Source organism: Mustela erminea, chromosome 9 (assembly GCF_009829155.1).
Source record: "Mustela erminea isolate mMusErm1 chromosome 9, mMusErm1.Pri, whole genome shotgun sequence".
Classification (NCBI taxonomy): Eukaryota; Metazoa; Chordata; class Mammalia; order Carnivora; family Mustelidae; genus Mustela; species Mustela erminea.
In genome coordinates this window covers 75,417,854-75,441,607 of record NC_045622.1, presented here as the reverse complement: position 1 = coordinate 75,441,607, position 23,754 = coordinate 75,417,854, and the positions used below count along the sequence as shown (strand labels likewise).

The 23,754-nt window shown below is 40.1% G+C and overlaps 1 long non-coding RNA gene across 3 annotated transcripts in view; it reads left to right on the top strand.

The window, feature by feature from the left end:
- The window catches only part of LOC116599258, a 35,665-nt gene extending 12,137 nt beyond the window's left edge, over positions 1-23,528 (top strand). For 2 of the 3 annotated variants that reach the window (XR_004289296.1, XR_004289298.1), the window contains 4 exons: positions 2,974-3,057; positions 3,994-4,137; positions 17,318-17,407; positions 23,421-23,528. This is a non-coding gene — a long non-coding RNA (uncharacterized LOC116599258). Of the gene's footprint in view, positions 1-2,973; positions 3,058-3,993; positions 4,138-17,317; positions 17,408-18,769; positions 18,914-23,420 lie in introns of those variants that run through there. The other variant, XR_004289297.1, reaches the window with a different exon arrangement.
- Positions 23,529-23,754: the final 226 nt, after the last annotated feature.

Sequence of the window (23,754 nt, the reverse complement as noted above, 5' to 3'; positions counted from 1 at the left end):
TTGATAGAACTGATTCGAGTCTTAACTCTGTCAGTTATTCACTATGATATCTGGTGAGGCTCTTACTCTGTCTAATCCTCCCTTCCCTTATTTGTAAAATGGAGAAAATAATTCCTAACTCACAGGGTTGTTTGCTGCAATGATATAATAACTCATGTGTTTTCATTTGTTTAAATATTAAACCTTGGCATGCCATTTGCATTTTATCACATTTGTTATTATTCTTGTTCAGTTGATTTTAAGTGGTAGAGATCTGGAGAAGCTAGAGCTGTTTATTGTTAAACGCTTATTCATCCCTTTGTTTTTCATGGAAGGATCTATTTTTATGAGTCTATAATACTTCTAGTAATCTATGAAGTAAACCCAAAGATTTCTGGACTTTGAAATTAAGTGCACGATGCATAAAAACGTCGATATAAATATTGCTGGAGGCGATAGAAGGAACTTTTAAGACCCAATGGACTCACATATTGATTCAAGTGCTCCATTATGTGGCATTCAGAGGATCTTTTGTGCTGTGGCAATGAAATAAAAGCTTCTGAGAAATAGTAGATTCCCATTAAAAGATGATTTAATGCTTGTATTCAAATATGTTGTCTGCCAATTTGCATTCCCTAAAATATATTATACCCATTACTGAAATTCTAAAGAAGTCCTTAAAACTTGGGTTAAGTAGAAGACCAAAACTGACTGAAATGCAAGAGCTTTAAGTTAGTCAAAGTGTACAATTATGTATGCTAAAATTAGTTAGGCCTTTTATAAAATATGTTTATAAAAACATAGTCTATCTTCAAAGTATCTAATTTTGTTATAATTTCAACCATGAGTACAAAGAAAATATGATTAAAGAGTTTCACTGCCTCTGTGGTCACAACTGGGGTTTTATCTACCTTATTAAATCCTCTTTCAAGTACCCAACCCAGTGGCTACATGGTTTTCACCAGTAGCATCAGAAGCATCAAGAATATATTTGACTCTCCCCAAATCATGAGCATACTTGCAACTGATCCTGATGTGGTTTGTAATTTCAAGTTTTCAGGAGAAAGGTTTTAATCACATTCTTTATTTAGTTTCCCCAAGCTAGATACTTACTTGTTGTTGCAAGGTCACAGATGAAATGAGACCACCTGCTATAAGTACATATTTGCTTTACATTAAGGGGATGGTTCTAATCTGAATTGCCAGAAAAGTCATTCTTCAGGGTCCAGAGTGCTAACTGTTACACAGTCATACTTCAAGAACAGAGAAATGGGAATTTGTAAAATAAAAACAGTTCTGCTTCAAAAGTTAACTTATCTTCTAGATAGATTATTAATTTATGTACTCCACTGAGGTCAGGGAAGGCCTTGAAGATGACCCCAAGGCAGGGTCCGAAGAACCATGACTTGTCCAAGTAAGTAGAGTGTTGAATCATAGAGGAAAGAACTGATGGGAACCTCAAGTATATTTTACATCTGTAGTTATTGTTTGTTCACTATCCTTTCCTCCATTACCCCATGAGGACACAAGCCGTGCCTCTTTTACTCATCACTGCATCCACCAGAGGCAAGCACCTTGCTTGACGTATGACTTTTCATGGATGGATAGCCAGATGAATTTCTCCTTTATTGTTTTGCTTTCTTCTAGTTCTTTTGTGATTGTCTTATCTCCCCAACTAGATTGTAGTCATCTGAGAGCAGAGACCATATCTCACATTCCTCCAAAATCCTTCCCAGTGGCGTTTCATTCAAATCAATGTCAATACCGACTGATGAAGCTGTCAAGATGTGAATTTGAAAAGATAGGGAGGCAAGAGGATTAGCAAGGAGTTGTCATGACTTCTAACATATCAAATGAGTATATAGCATGTACATATACATATATAGTATCTAGCATATAACTGACATATCTCTAAGTACACATCGAATTATATGAAATTCTCAGATGTGACCATTTAATTTCATATTCTTTTCATATGGCTCCTTCTAACTACTGAAGAGTGAAAGAAGCTGAGAACCCAAGAAAAACCATGACATTTTGAGCTGGCAAACTGAACTTTAAATCATAATTCTGCTACTTACTAGCTTTTAACCTTGCACAAGCTTCCAATTCTTATTGGACCTCAGTTTCCTCAGTTGTGAAATAGGCGTGGTGCCTTTTGGGGAAGTCGTAGAGGTTATATGAGCTGAAAACTCTAAAATATCTAGCCCATTACAGAAGCTCAGTGAAAGTTCCAGTCCCCAATATTCTTATGCAAGTATCTTAATATCTCCTTTTCTCAATCTGCTTCTCTGCAAAAGAAGCAGAAGACATAAGGGAATTAAGTATGGTTCAGGGCTCCTGCTCATAACTACTATACTATACTATCTATACTATAATATACTATCTATACTATACTATATTATACTACACTATACTATATTATACTATACTGTACTAAATCGTGTTGCACAATATGGTACTATAGTTTTTATAATGGTTTTGAATTCAACTTGCATAAAATTAATAATCTTTTCAGACAACAAGATATAGACCAAGTCTAAAAGATAAACAGGGGAAAAAATGGTGTGTGTGTGTGTTTGTGTGTGTGTGTGTGTGTGTGTGTGTTTGTGTGTGTGGTGGGTTACAGATGTCTGTGTCTGGCTCAGGTCACTTATTTTTTTTTCTCAATGCATGAATGAATGACTAGTATGTGTCATACTTCATAAAACTCTGTGTGCCTTACTTTCATTTGGTAGGAGCCTGTCATGTTTCTCTTTGGGTCAGAGTTTGCAACTCAACTCACACTGTAAGTTGAGCTGTTTTGAATAAGAAAAGATTAATAGTACAAGAATATGTGTCATTTGCTTTACATTGAAGGATATTCTTCTTAATCATTTTAATCAACTGATTTCAGTTGTATCTCTGGCACTGTTCTAAGGACTTTACACATATTAACTCATTTACTCGTTTTAACAACCTCATCTAACAGGTGGTATCCTCCCTCTTTTTCAGGTAAGGAATCGGAGGCACAGAGGTTTTAGTACCTTGCCCAAAGTCACCTAGCTCGTAAGTGATGGAGTCAGAATTTTCATGGAGGTAAATAGACTCCAGAGCTCGTGCTGTCCCTTTCTGTGCTCTTCTACCTCCTAATGATTTATTAATTTTGTACACTACAGCTGAAAACTCCTACTACCTAGCAGATGTGTTATAGGCAAAAGTGATTACCCATTACTGTTATGGAGATGCCCCTCAGTGATGTCCTGACAAAGATCACTCACTAACGGCTTCTAAGTGCACCACTAGAGGTCCATTTATTTGTACCACCAGCTATTTTAAGGTGGATGAGAACCTAAGACTGGTCATGGGAGGGGAGAAAGAGAGAAATGAATCCCGGGGCACTGGAGAGCTGTGGGAAGGTCAGAACTGGGTTTGGTGCCTCAGTAAGAGGAAGGCAGAAGGGACAGAAAGGGACTTCCCTATCAGGTAAACGAGAGCAACAGTGATACCATTACCATGAGTCCCTGTTTGTGAACGAGGAAACTAAACAGCAGAGAGGTTCAAGACTTATCCACAGTCACATAGCTGGTAACCAGCAGAGCATGGATTGGAAATCATGTCTAACTGACACCATCTTAAAGTGCTGTTTCCTTCATTACCTTTGGTAGCTTCTGGGGAATGGGAGAATAAGGGACTATACTTCTCTACTTTAGGGTCCTAAAAAAGGAAATAGGAGAGGATAGGGATAAACAAGCCTCTTTCTAATTTTCTAAGATGGTCTTGCTCTCTGACTTTCTATTTATATTCTTGGATTATGAATTTATGTCAACTTGTTATCCTCAATATTCTGCTTTACTTGAAAGGACTTTATTGATCACTCTGATGCACAAAGTACTGTTCTTGCTGCTGTATATTTTTGTAGTTGGCAGCGTGGGTGGTGGCGGTGTGGAGAGATATATATTTTACCTTCTAAACCATCAAAGGAATTTATGATCTGGTTAGAGAAGTAATATGCACATTTTCTCCTGGATACAGCCTAAATTTCTGAACCCAGCATCAAGGCTCTTCCCAACTGGACCACAGCCTTCCTTAATGTTCTCAAAACACTCTCCTCCTCATCGCGACCACCCTTGAGAACTTCGGACTACGCACCATGCAGGTTCTTGCCTTTGTTTCTTGGTAAGTACAGTTCTCATCCCTGCGTCTCTTGTTTCAGTTACTTCCCTCTCTCCTAACACAGACACCGCCGGAGTAGCAGCTAAGGAACAGTCAATGACCTTGAGTTTGCCAGTCACATGCTCCCGTTTAATTTGTTGCAACTTCAGCAAATGACACAGAAACAAAAGAAGATATGAACGCATCCGCCATGGGGGCATGTGGGATCTCACAGAGGCACTGTGCTCAGGCTTGTCCTGGTGGCAGCAGCGCAAGATGGCCCAGTGTCCTGCCTAGACCATTACTACTACAAGATAGTTATTGTCCCTCCTGCTCCTGGGCCCTTTGAAATTGCTTTGATTAGTCTCTTTTCTAAACCCAGCCCTCCTGAGATATGCGGAATCTCTGAGCCCTTTTTGTCTCTTGCTAAATCCCCTTCTGTTGCTGCAACCAAACACAGCAAATTTGTTCTCAACCTGTGAAAACTTGTGTCTCAAGCATTTTCTGATACTGGTGAGCCAAATCAAATATTCTCCTCTTTGTGAAATATGCCGGTTACTATGTGAGGTACATGGAAAAACAGAGCTAACTAATTTGAAAGAATAGTATTCTTTAAGGATATAGTATACTACATAGCAAGTGCTTTTACTGAATAAGGAAGAGGTAAACTCAGGATTTACTGATGAAAGTTTATTGTACATAACAAGTGATCTTCTTGGGTGTCCTACTAGTTCTCTCTTCCAGTCCTTTTTTTCTCTCGCTCTTCTGTCCCTGGTCACTCATTTAGCAAACATCACTGAGCATTTTCTTTGTTGACTGGCATTATTCTGGGCTCTGGGGACACAGTGGCAGCCAAGACAAATAAGGCTGCTATTCAAACGAAACATCTAGGGTCTGGAGGAGAGATAAATAAAAAGGTAAACCATTTAAAATGATTATTTCAAAGGGTTATAGGAATAACAACAGAATAATGTGATCAAGAATTATTGGGTTGGGGGCATGAGGGAGGTTGCTTTTCCTGCAGTTTATATAGGAACATATAGGATGTCTTCTTCTTTTTTTTTTTTTTTTTTTAGATTTTATTTATTTACTTGACAGAGAGAGATCACAAGTAGGCAAATAGGCAGGCAGAGAGAGAGAGAGGGAGAGGCAGGCTCCCTGTTGAGCAGAGAGCCCGATTCGGGGCTGGATCCCAGGACCCTGAGATCATGACCCGAGCTGAAGGCAGAGGCTTAACCCACTGAGCCACCCAGGAGCCCCTAGGATGTCTTCTTTGGGGAGATGAAACTTAAGTTGAGGCCTGAATAACGAAAAGAAGCTAATCTTAGAAAGCAGTGGAGGAAGAGTAAACCAAGTAGAAAAAGTAGCATACAGAGAGGCCCTGCGAAGTGTTCAAGTCTAGGAAAGAGACTAGAGTGAAGGGAACCCAGCGAGGAAGGTGTGGGTGTTAGAAGAGGGGGTTAAGAGGAAGAAGTAGGGGCTATTTTGTTAGAACATAATGAATCACTGAAATATTTAAATTTTATTCTTTCATTTTCATTGGACTCTACTCCCCCACACCCCATTCTGTGTTTCTGAATTTCTAATTAGGAAAGATTGTGCTAATCTTTCCTAATTAGGAAAGATTGTCCTAATCTTCCCTAATTAGGAAAGATTTAATTTAATAGATTACTCATCACTGGAGTTGCTGGTATTAATCAAGAGAAGGTTTACTCTTCTAAGAGATAATCCTCAAAATCTCCCTGACTTAATACTGACTGGAAGAGAAGTGTATTTCTTTCTTTCTTTTTTTTTTAAGATTTTATTTATTTATTTGACAGAGAGAGAAAGAGAGAGATCACAAGTAGGCAGAGAGGCAGGCAGAGAGAGAGGAGGAGGCAGGCTCCTGGCTGAGCAGAGAGCCCAATGCAGGGCTCGATCCCAGGATCCTGAGATCATGACCTGAGCCAAAGGCAGAGGCTTAACCCACTGAACCACCCACGTGCCCCAAGAGAAGTATATTTCTTACTCCATTAATTCCAAGCTAGTTCCAGATCAGTGTCGGGAGCTCTCTTTTACTTAATCATTCACAAACCTAGACTGATAAAAGATTAACCATCTTTCACACGTGGCTTTCAAATTTGCCCTGAATGCAGATATCCAGACTGGGAGGGATTAAGAAATTTGGGGAGAGAAGGTATGATCTCATGTGAGGTTTAATGGGCCAGCTGGAAGAGACTTCTGCTCACGTCCCTTTGGGCAGAATTTAGTTACCAAACTGCAAAGCAGAGTGGAAAATGTAGTCTGGATGGTGCCCAGGAATAAAGAGTAGTGGTTTAATCAATCACGGCCAGTGTCGTGAGTCGCCTGAGGCTGCCTTTCTTGGAAGGTGTTAGAAGAGCACGGTATAACTGACAGGCATTTGGGGCTTTCTACTCCATGGGGATGGGAGGTGAGTAAAGAAAGAATGTATTTTGAAAAATGAAATTCAAGTAAATATGATTTTATCCCTAGAAAATGAAAACCATTGAAGCTTTGATAATGCAAAACTGCACAGAAAATAAAGCTGGAACAAATTTTCTCACCTGGTTGAAATGAGCAGAAAATAGAGTGATATTCAATGAAAAGAACACTTCTTTCACTAGGGCAGTGTAGTGGGTCGAACAGTGCCCCCCAAAAGATATGTCCAAGTCCTTACTCTTGGGACCTGTGAATGCGAACTTATTTGAAAATAGGGTCTTTGTAGAAGTAGGGTTCGGATTAGGGTATTACTGTGGGATGAGAACATCCTGGATTTAGAGATCCCTCTACACGGGAACATGGGGCAAAAAGAAAGTAAAATTGCCCTAGTCAGTATTTCCAATGTCTCCCCACACAGCCTTGCCACACGAAGTATCTCCCCTTACCATTTTGAGGGGTCTTTAAAGAGCATTTGTAAAACATGCTCAAGAGTCAGTCTCTCTACTCAGCCCCAGCCAGTGAATGGCTGTGCCGCCTTGGCTGGGTCCCCTCAGCTCCCCCTTGTCCGATGCTGGCATCTCACAGCTGCTCGAAGGAACCTCAGCAGGCCTGGGATAATACACACAGCCAGTCAGGCTAAAGCTGCTCATGTTCCTGGAGGTCCCAGCAGATATATTTTTTTAAGATTTTATTTATTAATTTGACACAGAGAGAGAGATCATAAATAGGTAGAGAGGCAGGCAGAGAGAGAAGTGAAAGCAGGTTCCCCTTGGAGCAGAGAGCCCGATGCGGGGCTCGATCCCAGGACCCTGAGATCATGACCAGAGCTGAAGGCAGAGGCTTAACCCTCTGAGCCACCCAGGTGCCCCCAAGCAGAGTATTTTGAGGAAAGAGGGGAGAGATCCTCTCTTCAGCTTCCTGGTGACTGAGTCCCATGGCAGCAGCGTGGCTTCCTAGGCTCTCACTGGGGCCCTCATGGCAGGGGTCCATCACGCTCGGGTCCTAACTCCCTCTTGACCAGAAGCTCTCATGGGACCTGAGGGATCTTGTGGGGGGCAAACATCATCCAATTGCCTCTACCCTTTCCTCCTCTTCCATTGTCTTGGCACCTCTTTCTTAAAAAAAGACAAAAACAAAAACAAAAAACTAAGCTGTGTTCCTTCAGCCAAAGCAAAAGCGCCACGAGCCCCACCTATAACAACTTAGGTAAAAAGAACCTTGGTGAGAGAGAAGAAGGTGGCCTAACCACACATTGCTCCACTCCAGGTACCATCCTCTTTGCGTAAGGAAAAAGGAGAAGGGAAGGAGAGGATTGTGGGTATAGAGCAAGTGTGGGGTTGTCAGAGACAAACAGCTTCCGTCCTGGGGTTCTGCCTGTGGTGCTGAAGAGCCATCAACAACCTGAACTTGTATTCCAGGTTTTGCGCTGCTACAGGATTTCTTTTTCTTTGGTGCCATCATTCTTGGTCATGTTGCTTGGAAGAAAGAAAAGGTAGATGGACCAAGAGTGGTGGGCAGCAAAGCAGTTTATTGAATGATAGTTCAAAGCTCCAGAGCGGGGAGGGGACCCGGGAGGGTTGCCACCGGAGTTTCTATGTCTAGGGTTTTTTTTTTAATGGGCTCCTTGGTGGGCTGTTCTAATCTGATTACCCTCCTTGGGCCTTTTACCCAGTCAGGTTTTTGTCACCTACCTATCACATGGTAAAGGGTGGGGAGCTCCTTCCAGGATGGTGTAAAATCCCTTAAAGGGTGGTTAAGGGTGGTTTCCTCTTAGGAAGTGGTCCCCTTGTCCCTGCCTGCTTTATTCTGACAATCCTTCATTAGTGTCACTTGTTACTATTTCCAGTGCCCACCTAGAGGAAGGCAGTTTGCTCCTCCAAGACTTGGTGGGATATTCGTTGATGAGAAGTTTGTAAGGTATAGTTTCCAGGCTTTGGCCCAATTCAGCCACAGGATTTGGGTTGAGAATAGAAAGGATGGGATTTGGTGGTCCATTAGCCCAGTGAAAGAGATCTCAGGAAAAGCACCAGCATCCATTTAGATCAATTTTGTACCCATAGAAGAGAAAAGCAGGCCCAATATAGGAGAAGAGATGTCAGTTACCACTAAGGACAGAAGCCAAGAGCAATAGCCAAGAAGAAGAATGAATCAGGTTTGAGGAATGAGTCCTGGTCAGAAACAGAGAACAGGAAGGAGAATTAAGTGTGATATGGATATGTCAAATATATATAGGTTATATTGTATTCATTTGCTAGGGTTACCTTAACCTGATACCACTGATTGGGTGACTTAACAGAAATGTATTTTCTCCAAGTTCTGGAGGCTGGAAGTCCGAGATCAAGGTATTCACAGTTTCTTTTCAGTTCAGTTCAATTTCTCCTGAGGCTTACACATGATCATCTTTTCTCTGCATCTTCACATGGTCACCCCTCGGTGATGTGTCTCTGTGTACTCAAATTTCTTCTTCTTTTAAGGATACTAGTAATATTGGATTGGGGCCCATTTTATCAGCCTTATTTTAACTTATTAATTTCCTTAAATAAATACTTTATCTCTAAACATAATCACCCTAAAGAACTCCATTCCAAGACAGCCACATTGGGAATTAAAGCTTTAGCACATGAATTTTGGGGACACAGACATCCATCCAGCCCATGACAGGTACAGAGGCACATCCTAATTCAGCTGAACAGCTCTGCTATCTCAAGATGCCTGTGAATGTAACTGGATCCTTAGCAATCGCCATCAATGATCACCTCTTTCCATCAATTCCCTTGACCTGGGTGGATTCTCCATTATTCCAAGTAATTGCTTATAGTTCATTTCCTTAACCCCCAGGAATCTATGGGTGAAAACCAGCTTTTTGCAGCGAGGGCCCCTCTGCACTTCTGGACAGCTTTGTTGGAGAGGACCCAAGATAACCCAATACTGCCTCTTGCTCCTGCATGCTTTACCTCTGGTTCATGGAAAACTCTCATTTCCCTTGCTTCAACAAAGTCCGAGAGTTCAGGCCTATTCTAGTATGGACAACTAGAGCTCCCTCTAGGACTTTGCTGCCATAGACTATGTTGGTATCCTCAGACATAAATCAGTGACTGGTCCTCAGGGTTTCTCAATTGCAGAAAGACGTTTTAAATCTTGGGAGTGGTCCTGTAAATATTCTCCTGCCTCAGTAAGCTTTAAGTAAAGGTTTCTTCACTGCCTGGGGTGGGATGGAGTGAGGACTCACAGAAACAGCTCTAATTAAGGACACGTCTTCATTAATTCTTCTGCCTGCTTTCTAGTCCTATATTCCCAATTTGGTTGAGGTTTTCAAAAGTCAGTTAAGACTTCACATCTGTTTTATTTTGGGACACTTACACTCACCCGAAGAGAGTCCGTCCATGTAAGAGGAAGGAAAAGGAGCGTAAAGAACTCCATTTGAAAGAAATGGAGAGAGAAATGGATATGGATAAATAAGGACAGAGGAAAGAAGAAAAGGAGGAAAGGAGGGAGAGAGAGAGAGAAACACGTTAAAATATTAAAGGTACTTATGGCAGAAATGGTGCGAAAATGATTTAAGTTTTCCACTCCATCCACTTCGCATTTTCCAAGTATTTTGTAGTGATTTTTAAAATAGAATATTTATTTTAAAATACTTTTAGACTTATAGAAAAATTTCATAGGTAGTAGGGAGTGTTCCCATATATCCTACAACATGTTTTACTTATTATTAATGTCTTACAATAGTATAGTACATTTGTTACATTAATAAACCAAAATTAGTATACTATGATTAACTAAAATTTGTATTTGTTCAAGTTTCCCTACTTTTTACCTAATGCCCTATTTCTGTTGCAAGATCCCACTGAGATACCACATAACATTTAGTAGGTCATGTCTCCATAGGCTCCTTTGGCTTTGATATTTTCTCATTCATTCCTTATTTCTGATGCCTTCGGCAGTTTTAAAGAGTACTGATCAGAAATTTTATAGAATGTCACTCAACTGAGATTTGTCTGATGTTTTTCTTATGATTAGACTGGGGTAATGTATTTTGGGCAGGAAGAGGTAAAGTGCCACTTTCATCCCATTCTACCAAGGGTAAATAAATCAACAGGACTTATCATTAGTGATGTTAACCTTGATTAATTGGATGAGGTAGACTTTGGTAGACTTCTTTAAGTAAAGTCACTTTTTTTTTAACTTCCTTTTTGTACTGTACTCTTTGGAAGGAAGTCACAGTGCACAGCTCACATTTAGTAAAGAGTTTTGCTCTACCTCCTTGAGGGTGAAATAACTCCATAAATTATTTGGAATTCTTTTACATAGAGGATTCATCTCTTGTTCCCTGTTTATTTATTCAATTATTTACTTGTATCAGGATGGATTCGTTAATATTTATTTTATACTTTAGTTTATATGATGCTTTTCATTCTCAAAAATAAACACTGTAAAAATGAAATAAGTGAAAATATTTCTAAATTGGCATTGAATGGAAATGCATTAATAAACCCATGAGAACTTTCCATTTAACTTTTTTAAAAAAGATTTTATTTGTTTGAGAGAGTGAGAGCACAAGCAGGGGGATCAGCAGAGGGAGAAGCAAACTCCCCACTGAATAGGGAGCCAGATGCAGGGCTTGATCCCAGGACCCTGAGAACATGACCTGAGCCAAAGGTAGAGTCTTCAGAGACCAAATATAATTTTCTTAGTAAAAAAAATATTTTTTCAAATAATACAGTCACAATGAAGAAGATAAAAAGACTAACCAAACAACTTCTAAAAATATTTTTAAAACTCAAATAACTTTTAGGCTCTATCATTCTAAACACAAGAAGAACAGTAAACTAAGCTTTCACTCTACTTGGTAAATTTCGCAGTAGTATGAGTTTAGTAAATCTGAAATTATTCTGTGTTTTGCAGTATTGCGGAATAAGTAAAGACACTGAAGATATTCAGAGTCAGGGTTTTCACTCTTAGAGAAGGGAGATACCAATATGGAAGGGAAGAAGGCTACAGAGAACCCTGTACTGTTGGACTGGAATTTTCCATGGTTGAGACAGGAAAAGTACAAGCCGAGTTTGGAACATTTTGTGGTGCCACTAAGTAAGGAAGTGCTGAAAAAAAAAATGATGGGAGCTTATCAATAGGACAAAGGGCTCTCCTGAAGGGCTTCCAGTGGTCAAATCTGGCACAGTTGGATACCAAAATTAAAAATAGTAGTAATGGGGCGCCTGGGTGGCTCAGTGGGTTAAAGCCTCTGCCTTCGGCTCGGGTCATGGTCTCAGGGTCCTGGGATCGAGACCCGCATCAGGGAAGAGACATATTGATAAACATATTGATAGTCCTCTATCTAGAGATGGAGATAGAAATAGTGGCATAATATAGAAGGAGGGGAAAGGGAGAAAAGGAGAGAAAGAGGGACAGGGAGAGAATAGCAAGGATGTGTCTGATACAGATACAGATTTTCCATCAGTTCAGGATTCCTGAGGAAGAGATTATCTTTTCTGGTTGGTTTTTATTATAATTCTGCTGATAGTAATATGTTTCTCTAGAGTAAAATAAATATATATTCCCCATATCTTAAAGTAGCATATACATTCTACACAGGCTTTTTCAAGAGTATGTACAGTGTATTACTGTAACTTCTTTGCTCCCTCTAGTGAGAAAATCTATTTATGTGCAGTTTGTAACATTTCTGACTTCTTTTCCAGTATTTAGTGCCCTCTGCTGTTTGCAAAGCAGAAATAACAATATATTTTGCCTCTAACTCGTTTTTTGCTTATAAGGACTCCTTGGCAGGAATGGACCTATTTATAAATATCCGTATTCAGAGGTAATGCTTGAATATTTTCAGATTCACTTCAGAAACAAAAATGAGTGAGTCAATTAGTTATTTGCGGAAAGTTCTGGCATTTTCAAAATGTCTGCCACCTCCATCTGGAAAATGACGGAATGAACATTGCCTGGGAAAATTAAACTTAGGAGACATGGTTGTCCTTTACAAAGCCAGATAGCGAGGCACTCACGTTCAGTCTGTGAAGTCCATTCGTGCTAACATAACAAATACTATGGAATAAAAGCAGCAGCAGGAGGAAATGGGAACTACCCAGGAGGAGGAAGGAGGAGAGAGAAAAGAACCGTTTTGCTTTGTTATTAGAGGACAACTTACATTTTTCCCCAGGAATTTTCCTCCTCTTGGGGATTCTTTATTTTTTTTCCTCAAATATAGAGATTGTACATTAGCCACCTCTGCAGTTTGGAGTTATTTCACTGACATAACGTGGTCTTCTATTTTCTTATCTGGCCATTGAAATTTACTAGTTCAGTCATTTTTTTTCTTTTTTTTTAAAAAAAGATTTTATTTATTTATTTCAGAGAGAGTGGGAGAGAGGACAAGCAGGGGGAGGGGTAGAGACAGAGGGGGAAGCAGGCTCCCTGCTGAGCAAGAAGCCCGATGCGGGGCTCCATCCCAGGACTCTGAGATCATGACCTGAGCTGAAGGCAGAGGCCTAACCCACTGAGCCACCCAGGCGCCCCTAGTTTAGTCATTTTCAAACCTTTTTGATGCGGAAGGAAAGTGGACACTTACTCAAACAAAATAGTCCATAGAAGTCTAATATAAATACAGGAAAATTGAAGTTATCTGGTTCACGTGTGGGGGAGGGGCTGACAGGGGTTCTGGTTCCCCAACATGTAACCTTTTCTTTGTTTAATTCCAGTTGAGCTCTGGATCGGCTTAGAGGCTTTCCAAGTTCTTGAGGAGCACATTTTGACCAATAAGGGAAATTTACAAAATTTAAAAAATTTACAAAATGCCTCCTTCCCATAAAGGGTTAAATGTTATCCTCAAATGCAGAAAGTTTGTTCTCTTGTGAGTGATTTCTTTTTTTTAAGATTTTATTTATTTGACAGAGAGAGATCACAAGTAGGCAGAGAGAGAAGGGGAGGCAGGCAGAGAGAGAAGGGGAAGCAGGCTCCCTGCGGAGCAGAGAGCCTGACGTGGGGCTCGATCCCAGGACCCTGGGATCATGACCTGAGCTGAAGGCAGAGGCTTTAACCCACTGAGCCACCCAGGCGCCCCGTGAGTGATTTTGTATTCAAAAATAAGTAAAATTTCTTTTTTTTAATTTATGTGCTTAACAAATACTTAATGACAACCAGACACTATGCTTGATTCTGATATGCTCCCTGTCCTCTGTAAGTATATGGTCCTGTGGGGAAGATTAGATTAATGAAATTATTACATAAATAAATATAATGTTTTGAAGGTGTACCACTATAAAAGGAAGTGAACACTACCATGGTGTCATATAATAAGAAGATTTGATCTAGACAGGAATATTAGGAAGGCTTTCTAGGGGAGGTGATGAGTGAAGTGGGATCTGATGATAAGCGTTTCTAAGGTAAGGGCGCCTGGGTGGCTCAGTCATTAAGCAGCAGACTTCAGCTCAGGTCATGATGCCTGAGTCCTGGGATCAAGCCCCCACATGGGGCTCCCTGCTCAGCGGGAAGCCTGCTTCTCCCTCTCCCACTCCTCATGCTTGTGGTCCCTCTCTTGCTATGTCTCTCTCTGTCAAATAAATAAATAAACAAACAAACAAACAAAAAATAAAATCTTAAAGCTACTAGGGTAAAGCAAAGAAGTAGGAGTATTTCATGCAGAACACAAGACAAGAAGCAGCATGGCACTTCAATTCATTGACGGTGAAGGTGAAAAGAAAGCAAAGGACAGGGGAGAAATGGGGTGACCAGGGGGCAGGACAAAAAGAGCCTTGTAAACTACTCAAGGATTCTGATCTGTATCTATATCTATATATCTATATCTATGAAAAATGGACAGCTTCAAAGTGTTTTAAGCAGAGGTAACATCATCAGATCACTCTGGTTATTTATTGGGGGATGTACCAGGGTGGGGGAAGCAAGAAGTACAAACAGGGACAGGGATACATGAGTGGACATATTTTAATGTCTGGTAGAGAGATTATGTTGTCTTGGATCGGGATTTGTTCATGAAGACAGAAAAGTAGGTATATTTCATTAAGTCTTAAGGGACAGAATTGACTCAGCTGGGTGATGGATTGGATATAGAAGGTATGGGAAAGGAAAGTGTCAAGAATAACCCCCAAGTATCTGTTTTATTCAACTGAATAGATAAGAGATAGACCATCGAAAGAAGGGTGCAGCTTCTGGCTATAGGAGGGGAGTCATGAATGTGGTTTGGCTGTGTTATGTCTGAAGAGTTTCTAAAACAATTTTTCAAGTTGACTATTGCAAATTCACACTTGAAATGCAAAGGAATTATCCAAGCTGAAGAAACGGATCTGGGAGTCATCTATGTTTGGGAGCAATGGAGACATGAGTGTAGGTGATGGTTCCAAGAAAGGCAGTGCAAAGTTACAGTTGGGGCCCTGAGAGAACTTTTAGTAGTTTCGATGTCAGATGGCTAAGAAAAGAAGGCAAAGAGGTTAAAGAGAGCAGCCACAGCCAAGACTAGATCAAGAGAGTATTGGATCCTGTAATAATGAGCAAGAAGATACTTCAAGAAGAAAGAAGTAGTCTGCAGAATCAAATAATGCTGAGAAGTTAAGTTAAAAGAGGCTTACAAATATTCATGGGCTTTAGCAACAACAGGTTTTGAGGGACCTTTGGGAGACCTGTTTCTGTGCAATGATGGAATCCAAACTCCAGATTCGTGTAGTTGGAAAAGTGAGTTAGAAATGAGTTGAAACATTTCTTTGTATATATCCAGCCTTAAAGGTGAAGAGAGAGATAGACTCCTAACTGGTGCAGAATGGTCACATTTGAGGAAAGGATTTCAATTTTTATTTATTTTTATTTTTATATATTTTTTCAAAGATTTTATGTATTTATTTGACAGAGAGAAATCACAAGTAGATGGAGAGGCAGGCAGAGAGAGGGAAGCAGGCTCTCTGCTGAGCAGAGAGCCCAATGCGGAACTCGATTCCAGGACCCTGAGATCATGACCTGAGCCGAAGGCAGCGGCTTAACCCACTGAGCCACCCAGGCGCCCCAGGATTTCAATTTTTAAATAAAAGAGACTTGAGTATGTGTAAACACCAATGGAACAATCCAAAGAGATGTCACAATGTATAAGGGAAAAAAAAGAATAAGGGGATAATCAATAATGCAATTTTCCAGAGAAGAGTGAAGATGATAAGATTGAAAACATACAAGGAGATACTGCCCTTGGGTGGTCAAAATAGCTGTACATCCTCTCTAACCAAGGAGAAACACTGTTAGCTTACTTTGGTATACATGGTGAGTTCAAATACTTGGTGGCAAGGGAAGCAGGTGTGTGTGTGTGTGTGTGTGTGTGTGTGTGCCTGTATATATATTTCTATATATAAATAAATATATTATATATAATATATAAATAATATAATATAATATATATAAATTATATATATAAATCTTGTATGATCTCTGTAAAGTAAATGATGACATCATCTGCTTAATTTTGTGAAAGAGAAAGGAGAGTTAAGATTTGAGGTTTCTTGGGGCGCCTGGGTGGCTCAGTGGGTTAAGCCGCTGCCTTCGGCTCAGGTCATGATCTCAGGGTCCTGGGATCGAGTCCCGCATCGGGCTCTCTGCTCAGCAGGGAGCCTGCTTCCTTCTCTCTCTCTCTCTGCCTGCCTCTCAGTGTACTTGTAATTTCTCTCTGTCAAATAAATAAATAAAATCTTAAAAAAAAAAAAAAAAAAAAAAAAAAGATTTGAGGTTTCTGGTACCTGGGTGGCTCAGTTGGTTAAGTGTTTGCCTTCAGCTCAGGCCATGATCCCAGAGTCCTGGGATGGAGTCCCACATCAGGCTCCCTGCTCAGCGGGGAGTCTGCTTCTCCTTCTACCCTTCCCCCCTTGCTTGTGATCCCTCTCACTTACTTGCTCAAATAAGCAAATAAAATATTTAAAAAAAAAAAAAAAAGATTTGAGGTTGAGGTCAAAGTAATAGAAGAAGTTGACCAGACAAATGTAGGAGAATAGACTGTCAGTGTTAACTGTATATTAAGGTTGGTTACCATGGATTTATGAGTATCCAATCTGCTTTTCTTGTCTGACTCACCTTTATTTCATTTTGCCTTTTACCACATACAGTTTAGCTGGAACCAACATAATAAGTAGGCAACCATGGAAATAAAATTTTATATCTATTTCAAACAGTTTGAATGGTGTTCTGCTCATGTACTATATATAATAACATTTTGAAATTCCCTGGAGCCACACCTGATGTAATTGAATATGTACAAATGTAAAACAGTGATCTAACCATTTAGCATATAAAAGCCATTTGGAACAAGAAGAAAGAGGACAAAAGAAGCACGTGACCACAGAATCTAATGGGGCAGTAACATTTTGATATAACAACCCTTCTTGAGGTTGGGGAGGCATGAAAGAGGCAAAGAATGGGGTCTTCCCGCTTTCAGAATGCTTGTGGAGGCAAATCTACAAGCAGATGAAGCATGCTAGTATACACAGATAAAAATGTTATTATGCAAAAGGAAGGAAATGGGGATTTAATGCGACTAAATTCACTTCTAAATCCATTTTTCATGCCATTGTATGAAACCTTGGGTCCCGAAGCTAAAAGAACAGGTAAAAAAATGGTGAGATAACAAATCCTATAACATTTTGCTGCTACCTCTTCCTTTTTATATGCAAGCTATTATCCTTTCCACGAGACTGACCTTATGTAAGTGGTTATTTTTTCTTTCCAATAAAATCTGGCTTTAGTGTAACAATGGCTGCATTTTCTTTTACCTCAGCTTTCCAATGTGATTTGGTGCATGCATGCGTAGTCGGGAATCTTACGCGCCCAAAGTGACGTTCAGCCTCTGTTCCAGATTCCAGAGGAGGTAACCTCTAAACCTTCATTATTTCCTGAGTGATAGGAGTATCTTTGTTATTCATGATGGGCCCCTGGGACCTCACCTGATAATTTAGGCTATGCTACCAAGGTGGCTCCTGGCAGGCCCTTCTGGTCATGTGATATTAGCTCAATCTCTGGGGAGGGAGTAGGTACTATTGACTGAGTTCAATCACATGGATAATTATTCAATCAATCATGCCTGTGTAATGAATCCCAGTAAAAAATTCTGGCCATCAAAGTGCAGGTAAGCTGCCCTGGTTGGCAATACTGATGCCTATTGTCATACATCATGGCTAGGAGAAGGGTAATGCTACCTGTCCATGACTCTACAGACTAGGGTGGTGGGAAGGATGCCTAGAAGCTCCATGTTTGGGCTTCCTAGACTTTGCCTTATGTATCTCTTCCTTTAGCCAGTTCTAATTTGTATCCTTTTCCAGTAATGCATGTGATTTTAAGTATAACAGTGAGTTTTGTGGGCTTTCTAGTGAATTATAAAACCCAAGTGGTTTTGGAACCCCCAAACTTGAACTTAGTGCCAGAAGTCCCTGTCCGGGGAGCAACCTCATGGAGCAGCGGCCTCATCTTGGGAGTGGCCTCTTCTTGGGAGCGGCTCCGATCATGGAGCAGCCTCATCTGCGGAGCAGCCTCACCTAGAGCAGCCTCGTCTGGAGCGGCCTTCTTGGGAGTGACCTTGTTGGGATCATCATCCTCGCCTTTTCGTAAGAGATAGCCCTGACCGGTCAGTTTGATTCTTGATGCTTGGCGCGAAATAAAGTTTTGTTTGACCTTCGCTTTGTATCACTCTTGTTCCTTTGATCACCGACCCTAACAAAATCAGTATATATGGGTCTCAAAATCTTAGAACTGTGTTATTAGTCAATGACTTACCTGAAGACAGAAACTACACAGTATTGAATAGGGAAAATGTAATCTAAAGAATTATCAACTGTAATGGGATTAGATTAACAAGGGTTTGGTGAGGGAGAAGAACAGAGAGTTCCAAAGAATACAGAGCTAGTACATACAAGGACCAGCTAGCCCCTCTAGGACTGAGATAGGACACCGAAGGAGATCCTCCCCCTAACCCCAGGGCTGAGATCCGGGTCTTGTTGGAGAAGGCTCTGCTGCGCCTCACAGGATGATAGAGAAATTGCTGTGGTGTCTCACTGGTGGAACTTGCTGGGAGTCGGCCTTCTGAACTTGTAGGAAATTGAACATCTAGGGACTAGGGAAAGTTCATTCACAGAAAGGGTCTTACCTGAGGCATTATAGTATAACACTGCACTGGTGAAGGGACGCTACAGGAAGCTGCTGCCCACTAGGTTCTCCTGCTCACTGTTCACTGCAGGAGCCGCATGCCAGGGAAGCCGTGCTTGGGGCAGGAGCTGGGTGCTGGAGAAGCAGTGTGTGCTGCAGAGGCTTGCTTAACAGGCACCGCTTAATCAGGAGGAGAAATCCCTTCCTTCTGCTTCTGGCGCCCTCTACTGACAACATTTAACATTGCGCCAGCTGGCAAAGAGAAAAGGTGTGAGCACCCATCCTCATATTCACACAGCGGGCCATACCTTATGAATTTGAACCTGAGGAGAAATTGACAACTGGAGAAAGCTTAAAGCTATATGATAATTTATTTTACTGTCTGGAAGGATAAACAACTTGCCTAAGTTTACATAATGAGGGGATGGGACCAGATCCCATCTTCTATTATACTGGATTAGGTATTAGAAGATGGGATCTGGCCCCATCCCCTCATTTATTTATATATATAATATATATATATATATATATAATAAAATAAATATATTTTATATTTATAAATTATATACATAATTTATATATTATAAATAAATATAAAATAAATAAAAATAATAAATAAATTAAAAAATATATATATATATATTTTTTTTTTTTTACCAAGACATCATCCAACTGAAAATTGTTTTTTCACCCAAATGATAGTGTTCTGGAAGGATTTTCTCTCTTTAATGTGATAGCAACAAAAACAATGGCTGTGTTTATTGGGCAGAAACTATGTACTCAAAAAAAAAAGTGAAGAAGATAATATCTTCATTTTACAGATGAAGAAAGGAAGGCTTAGAGAGGTTAAGTGAGGTATTTAATGTCAGACAGTAAGTGGTAGAGTAGTTGGTCTGATTCTTAGCTTTTAAATCATTATGCTAGTTGAATTAAGTACTTTATTAATTACAGTCAAGAAATGACTACCTAAGCCATCTGGGAGTGTTCCTAAGACAAGGGAAAAGGGATAATAGTGGGACAAGCATAGAAGGGAGAGACCATTATAAAGCAAAAGCTATACCAGCATGGCTGGGCTGCTTACTTGCACATGTAGGGGTGAGAGTAAGGGGTAGATGGCTATAGACAGGTGCAGGTTGAGGAAACGCTGCTTCCTGGCAGCCGGGAGGCAATGGGCAGTCAGGGTTGGTGTAGGAGCCTAGACCCCTTTCCAGACCATCAGTGCCTCCTTCCCAGTTTTCTTCATTTGTAGAGTTGTGTGGTGGTTCAGTGGATTTGTAGAGTGTCTTCCCTCCTTTCTGATTTCTTTCTTTAGCTGTGTACTATCAATCTGATTTTTATATTTGGAAGTGGGTAGTTACATCATTTATGTAAGGGAAGGATATGGATTTTGAGCAATTAGCCTGGTTTTATAATGCCACCACAAAACTCATTCTCAGTGCAGAAGTGTCTGGAAATTTTGCCAAGTTCCTCAAGGTACATACAGTATAGGTACAACCTTTTCCATAGAACATAAACCTTTCAGCGTGGTTTCATTTGAGTCCTCGCTGGGAAATAAATTTTCGGTGAAATGAATGAAATGTCACTTGAGGTTGGGAAAGGAACACTTTAATCTTTTTGAATCAGCTGTATTTAAATCACCCTGCCCAGTCAAGGCAGGTTTCCAGTTCATTGCTAGTTGGTGGACTCAGATTGGTTGCTTCTGAACCTCAGAAGTTTTCTGTGCATATGTGTTTAGGGAAGGCAAACAGATTTTCTTGTGAATTTACAGAAAAAATGCCCAAGTATTGGTAAACATATTTATGGTAGAGAGATGAGAAAAACGAAAATACTATACAATTAAAAAAAAAAACAAAATTTTACAAAAACTTCAGTTCTAGAATAATGCTGTGTAGAATAATAGAACAGGAAAACATCTCAGATATATTCTCATCCATCCTCTTGATTTCAAATGAGGGGAACATGAAAGTTGGATTTTTGCTTTGATAAACAACTTTGCCTTCATAACCCTTTGAATAATGCAAATATATTACCCCATAATATGCCATATGGACACGGAGCTGAAGTTGTAATTACAAAACCCACCAAAACAAAACCATAAACTTTGAGCTAAAAAGGACCTAAACCTCACCGAGTCTAAATTTCTAATTTCTAAATTAAGAAAGTGAACTCTGTAAAGATAGAGGGTTTTCTAAGCCAAGGCCATAAATGATTTCTCCTGTTTTTCTACTAGTAGCTCTGACATTTGCTAAGTTTAAGACTCCAGGCACCATCCTCAGTGACCTTCACTTATCTCCTTTATAAAATTGGGATAATAATTTTTTACAAGATTTTTGTTAGGATTAAATGAATTAATAGCTAGAAAAGTAGTTTTCAAATGTGGTGTACTACATAGTCACAGAGGCAAAAATGAGTATCCTGTGTGCTAATATATAAAAAACAATATGAGTATGACTGTTTTTATTATTTCAAAGGAAAACTCCTGGATAATTCTAAGCATTGAGTAGAGTTTTTATTTTTGTGAAAAGAAATTCAGTTCTATTTATTTATTTAATGATTTTATTTATTTATTTGAGAGAGAGAGCACAAGCAGGGGGAGCAGCAGGCAGAGGGGGAAGCAGGCTCCCCACTGAGCAGGAAGCCCAATACAGGACTTGATCCCAGAACTCGGGGATCATGACCTGAGCTGAAGGCAGACACTTAACCAACTGAGCCACCCAGGTGCCCCAAGAAACTCAGTTTTTAGAAATGTTGGCTTCCAAAGAAAACAGGCAGCATTTAAGGCAAATCCATGGAATATTTGATATAAATTGGTAGGAATCATCCTTATGGGAGTGAGAAGTCACTGCTCCTATTTAAGCACTATATGGCCCACTATGGGTCACTTTTGAATTATCTTACCAATTATCTGTATGCTTACTACACTTCCTATGATCTTTGATCAGAAAGACAAACAGAATATGGAACTAGTTCCTTCTGATGAGGGCAGTATGAAAATCCAGTCTGGAGGAATTTGTTTCTACGGAGAGCAAGCCCAGCGGTTTCTGCCCCCTCCCCATCATTTCTACCTCTGTCCTTCCTCCTTATCCTACATGGTGTTCGTTTTTAGCACTTAGAACCATTTGACATTTATTTATGTACTTGTTTTATTGTTTGTGTCCACCCAGTAAATGTGAGCACAGTGCAAACATAAGTCAGAAAACCCGGAAGAGTGTCGGGAATATTACCCCCTCAGTAATCATTTCTTGAATGAAGGCTACCAGTTAGTCTGTGGGACAAATGGAGGAGTTTGGAACGTCAACCACAGTGTTTACTCTCTGTGATTGCGCTCATGCCATTTGCAGGAACTGCAGCTCTCCTGCCTCTCCTTGGATCTGCTGCCACTTCACCTGTGGCCATGAAATTCAACTGTAGTTTGGAATAGGTTTCACGTTATGCCTTCTTTTACTTAGTGTGGGTTTAATTATATTAGGAAGCCAAGTAAAACTCTTGGCTTACAGGGAATCCCAGTCCATTGAAAACACCACATTTTATTTACCTGAAATGATGCTAGGTAAAATGTCTACCTTCCGGAAAATGGGTTTATTTTTCAAATCTAATGCAGGACCTTACCCTCTTCATAGTACAACTTGTCAAAAGCTTTTCCAATATGTTAACTGTCTTAACTGTAGAGGACATAGGTTGTTTCTCTCAGGGATTTAATCTTTCTGACACTATTCTCACAGTGACATGAGCTTACATAAGTGCAAAAGGCCCCCTTGATCAAGAGGGCCTTACTATTCCCCTCAACTTGACTAAACTTTGGACAGGCTTCTTCCTGTTTCCCTTTCCTTGGAGTACTTGCTTTAGAAAACTTGTAATCCCAAATCCTTTCCTTTCTTCCTTGAGATATAAATATCAAAAGCCTATTGCTGGGTGCCTGGATGACACCCACTGGGTGCCAACTTCAGTGGGTTGGGCTTCTGCCTTCCGCTCAGGTCATGATCGAAGAGTCCTAGGATTGAGCCCTCCTCTCTCTCTCTGCCTGCCTCTCTGTCTACTTGTGATCTCTCTCTCTGTCAAATAAACAAACTATTAAAAAAATAAAAATAAAAAGCCTATTGCTAGTCTCACAACCCAAGAATGTCTTTCTCCAGGACTTGAGAATCATCTCTTTGAAATGTGGTTGTCAATGAAGATAGGGTCCCTGTGTCCCAGTTCTTTGAGAGGGTAGGAGTTTAACTTCACCTTGCTCTGAATTATAAAACTACCTCCCATCACGAAGGTATGAGAAAGTTTACTTTTCTTTGGGTAAGGCCCACGAGCAAACTCAGGTGACCTACTCCCCCCATGGATCTCCTAAGAACACTCCAGCTCTCCTCTCCAGCTGCTCTGAGAACAGGAGGTAGCTATCCAGATTAGCCCTGTGTTCAGAGAACGCCATTGAGGTCTACACACAGCATTCAGTTATAAGTTTTCTGTTGCTGGTAATGGTATTGGAATAAAATCAACTTCTGTCTATTCATCTGGTCCAGTGTGATTTTTCTTTATTTTTTTAAAATTAAAGTTTAAATTTTTTCTTTAGTTTCCTCCCCTTTTTTCTACATTTATTTTCAAAATCAGAACTCAAGTCAAATGCTCTGTGTAGGCCCCAGTTGGGTTCTCTGATGACCTCCCTTGTTTCTTCCTCAAAATATGTAATTGTATGGTAAGGATTTTATTTCTGGAAACAACTCATTGAATTTAATTTTTTTTTTCTTTTGCAGCTTCCTGCCATAGCACTATGACTATGGATAAGTGTTTGGAGATATGTTTCATCATAATTACTCTCATTTACACTGACAATGAGCATTGAATAAAATTGCTAAATTTTACAGAGGGCTTTACACAGTGCTTCATATTGTGTTCATACTTACTCATCTCCTGAAGAGTATCTAAGTGCTCAATGAAATTGAAGAAGTTTTATTTGTGTGATCTTCTTACTATAGCAATATATTTTGGGGATGGTTGTCTAATACCAGGTTTTAGTAAAAACAGATTTTTTTGGAAATGTCTAATGGGGCAGGAACCTTATAGCTCGGGTTAATTCCATTCGGATAT